This window comes from Penaeus chinensis, chromosome 22 (genome assembly GCF_019202785.1).
Source record: "Penaeus chinensis breed Huanghai No. 1 chromosome 22, ASM1920278v2, whole genome shotgun sequence".
NCBI lineage: Eukaryota > Metazoa > Arthropoda > Malacostraca > Decapoda > Penaeidae > Penaeus > Penaeus chinensis.
In genome coordinates this window covers 12,195,777-12,200,776 of record NC_061840.1, presented here as the reverse complement: position 1 = coordinate 12,200,776, position 5,000 = coordinate 12,195,777, and positions in this window count along the sequence as shown.

Sequence of the window (5,000 nt, the reverse complement as noted above, 5' to 3'; positions counted from 1 at the left end):
TGTTCTCTTCCGACAAGAACTTCCAACGACTTCAATCACTCCCAGAGTCTCTTCTTTAGAAAAAGGATCAGGTCTGCATCATTTACGTTCACCCCTAGATATTTATACCTATGACACATGGCAAGCTCCCGGTCACCTATGTGAAAGGTAGAGGTATGATACATGGATTGAGAACCATTGTTTTTTTTTCGGCGTAGATGACTAATCCACACTCATGAGCCCTTGTTGAAAGTTTGTCGAGAATTATTTGCATGCTCTGACACATATGTCATCAGCATAGCATATAGTGCATTCACCATCTCCAACTGGAATATCTGCCACCAGCTTGTACATAGGGATATTGAACACTATAGGGCTGAGAACTCCTTCCTGGGACGTCCCAAGTTCAAAAGATTGTGAAGTGGAACTTCTCACTCCCCTGAACAAGACACTTACTGATCTGTTCAAAAGATACATTCTAATCAAGCTCAATAACTTACCCCGGATGCCAAAACTTACTAATCGTTCTAAGATAACTTCTCCGTTTGCATTGTCAAAAGCTAACTTAAGGTCAAGAAAAATAGTGTGTTTCCCTGGGTTAGATCTTGAAAAGTACTCTGCAAAGCAATTTTGTATGCTACGTCCTGATATAATTCCGGACAGTCTGTGAGATCATTTACTTTGTAACCTGTACCTGAGTCTGTTAAAATTTATCCTTTCTAGAACTTTGCATAACATGAGGTTAGTGAAATTGGGCGGTATTTATATAGGGATGATTAGACTGCGTGCCCAGGGGCCAGATATAATATCTTGTGACAAACTTAACCTGTACAGGTGCAAAAGGGGATTACGAGGTACCTCAGCTATAAGGCAGGGGCACTATAGGTAGTTCCATCCTCACCTGGGGCGGATGCCTTTTCTTTGATTAGCGCATTGTTCAGTTCCCACTCAGTAATCTCAGTAAAGTCTGAAGGATCGGTATGAGAACATCCAATCCCAATAGCAAATTTACGTGCATTTTTAGACTAAGGGATTCTGAATATTTGTGGGAAGTGAGCTTTATTTCGACGCTCCAACCCATTGACTAAGGAGCATATCTGCTTGTGCAAGAGGACTATGGAACTGCGGGGTGTTAGTTGGTTTGCCTGAGAGTTGATATTTTGTTCATACCTCAGACATTGAGGTGTTATTGTTAATGTTTTGTAGGAACTGCCCAAAGTGTTCATTTTTTAAATGAGTTTTTAGTTAGTTGTTGCTCTTGGAGGTTTTTGTTTTGACAGACCCAGGTGTTGTATTAATCAGTGACCACAATCGTCAAGTCCAGGGAGAATTTATCAACACTCGTCACTGTGTAATCATTATACCAGTCATAAATACGTGATATAAAGTGGTGCCCAAAGTAAAGAGGATTAGAAATTTTAAGCCTACTTGTTTTTTTTCAGATTGACTATTATCACCAGCGTATCTCGTTAATAATGCAAAGTGGTTACTGATTAGCACTGTTGCAAGCATGTTTCTGACGTTTCCTATTACGTAATCTAGCCTGCCTCCTACCAAGAAAAACCCAATCGCTGTTCGAATATGTAAATGCTGATGTTGCACATTACTGTCATCAGACTTCTGCACCAGCTTATGCGGTATGGTGTCATTGACAGAAGTCAATAGGCCTGTCATTCCTGTGTTCGTATAGGATTAGTACCCTCTAATTCTAGGGACGGTCTTTATTTTAATGGCTAATGTGAAGAGCGTTTGTAAACAAATAACTTACACATTATTGTTATGAATATAGTAAAGCAAGTCATTAATTTTACGGTTGAAACCACGTATATTTTCTTGTCCCCCATCACACCCTATACTCAGCTGATTGGTCAAATCTGTGTTTGATGAAGCCCTTTAGTCTGCATATCTCTTGTACAGCATTACATATCTGTGTTGCATCTTGTTTATTTGCACAGATTCTGAGCGCTTTCCTCATATTGATATTAGTGATTTCCCACAGCAGTTAGGAAATGAAATGTGAAGTTATCTGAATTTTTTTTTTTTTTTCAAACGAATAATCTTTTTATTTTATCAATAGCAACTAATTAAACCCGATGCTCCAAAGTTCGCTTTAAGCTCTGTTGCGTTTAAAGCTGCTGATGTCGGTGAACTTGTCAGAACAGTTTCATTGTCATTTCTTGTTTTCTGTAATATATTAAGGGAGTAAGAATTTTATAGTCCCATAATAGGTTTAATCGGTTCTTTAAACATTTCTGCGGTATAGTCAGTAATTTGATTGACCTATTCTTATCCATCAACAAATTGCTTGACCAAGGCGTGATGCCTATTCAGAAGCAGGAATGCGGAGAGGAAGCATACCCAACCTCTACGGCTATGCCCACCACCCCTGCAAGCACCCCACCCCACACTCCCCCCGCGATACCCCCTCCCCTCCCTCTCCACCCACCCCTAGCCAGTCGACTCACGACCTTGTTGCTGAGCAAGCTCCCCCCGCCCGGCACCAAGCCCGGTGTAGCAGATCTGACGGACGCGCCGATGACGTTTTGATTAAAATACACTATAAATAAAAGCTACCATTTTTTATTAGATAAATAAAAGTGAAATCTTATGTTTACGCAGGAGATATCTAAACAGAGGGATTAGCCCGCTTATGTTTACGCTAAACTATGAACGAGACCTTAAATAAGTACACAACAATTTGCATGTCTTGGGTCCCGCCAAGAGGACCTAAGGAGCATAGCAACCCCTCAAGACAGGTAGGCCGGGACCAGCCTTGAAAGCTGCCGTGTTGTGTTCGACATTTGTTGAAAACCAGAGATAAGTATTGGCTTTTGGTATATTTTTGGGCAGGATTATATAAGTGTACATGTGAAAGTAATAAAAGATATTATTGCCAGTTCAGAAGACCTTCTTGCCCAAGAGTGAAAATATATCAAATGCAAAAGCATACAAGACAAACATGACACATCAATTTTATTCTAGTTTCACAGTAACAATCAGAGGCAAATATATACACCCAGAACTCTTCACAAATTCAGATGTTTTCCCTTTGGTTAGTATTATACGTAATATACATACTTGGTTTTGTGCCTCAGGAGAGTTAAAAAAATCAGTGCCTTGCATAACGCTCGCTACCATGTGTTAATTAGATATCTAATTGAGCTAAGGATTTAAGAGGAATAAAGGACTTAAGACATTGTCAAGGTACAAGAGGTTCAGAAATCAATTTAAAATAATAGCCTCCAATGAAAGCTTAAAAATGAAGTATTAAAACACACCGAAGGAATAATGATGAGAAGCGAGGAAGAACAAAGAAAAAATCTTCCACCCAACCGCCAGTGGGGTGACGCAACACATCACTAGGTGCCGGTTGTTGTCAACATCACAGAACGACCGGAAGCGCAACAAACACACGAGGAAGACAAGGAAGGTTTCGTCACCGTTACAGAAAAGGGAGAAGAAAAGCACGCGAGGAGCGCCAAACATCCAAACCACTAAAAGGTCTCCTGGTACTGTACTTACACATCACAAGTTGTCACCTTGACACAGAGGAAGAAAACATAGAAGACCTTGCTCAAGAGTGAAAATATATCAAATGCAAAAGCATACAAGACAAACATGACACATCAATTTTATTCTAGTTTCACAGTAACGATCAGAGGCAAATATATACACCCAGAACTGTTCACAAATTCAGATGTTCTCCCTAAAAATGTAAAAGTATTTTTGAACAAAAACAAATACAAGTACGACCAACTTGTTTGACACCGTCACACAGTCAGCAGAACCAAAGGTCACATCATGCTATACAATCAAAATAGAACATATCAATGCACAATCTCTCCTTGGTCACTTTGAAGAAATTGAAAAGGTGATCACGGAGAGAAATATCAACATCCTTTGCGTTAGTGAAACATGGCTTCATGAAGAAGTAATTTCATTAACATTCAAAATTTTAGTTTTTACAGATGTGATGCAGGGCGAGGTGGAGGAGTATGCATATACGTAAGGGACACCCTTAAATCAAATGAAATCTCCACTACAGCTGTAATTAATACAGCTGTAGAGGACATTTGGGTAAATGTAAAAAGTAATCATTACTGGTACAATCTATAGACACCCTCATGCTACAGCTGAATCATTTGACTACCTCGAAGATGTTTTTAGAGAAATGTTAATGAAAAGAAAACTTTTTTTCACCTTGGGTGACTTAAACGATGACCTGAACAAACCAAATGCAAAATTAGCTGGGTTAATTAAGAAAAAAAAAAAAAAAGCTTATAAATAAACTTACTAGGTTCACAGAAAACACCTCATCCGTGCTAGATGTCATCTGATCTCATTACCTATACTGACGTTATCCCTTGTCTAACTGCAGACCACTAACTATTAGATGTAAAGAAGCCCAAGCGACAACCTGTCATAAAAACTTTCCGTAACCTGACAAACTATGACCCACCAATCACTTTGTCAAAGTATTAGTGCCAGTCAGTCGACCCTCTCAGAGATTCTTACAACAGATGACGTTAACAGACAAGTAGACATTCTCTCGAACGCACTAAACAAAAGTATAGACAAAAGTATAGTGGCATCTATACAAAAGTATAGATGCCACTTAAGACCAAAATTGTTAGACGTCCCCCCGCCCCACGGATAAATGACATCAAAAGGGCTATGCATGACCGAAACAGTACTCACAAGTTTCTCAAAACAAATAGAACTGACATCGTCCTTCATTCTGAGTACAAACAAAATAGAGAAATGTTAAAACATTAATCCACTCAGCAAAAAAAAAAAAAAATTCAAAATAAGTTCAATGACTGTAAACATGACGCCAAAGAAACATGGAAAACAGTTAAAACGTTAGCACCAAACAAAAAACACCACACAGGCACTTCCTTAGATTCCTAAGTAGTATAGAACATAAGTAGTATAGAAAATCTAAACAGACAGCTACTTCCTTGATCCCACAAAACACAACCAGGAAAAGGCTCTCAACAAAGGCTCTTAACAATAAAACA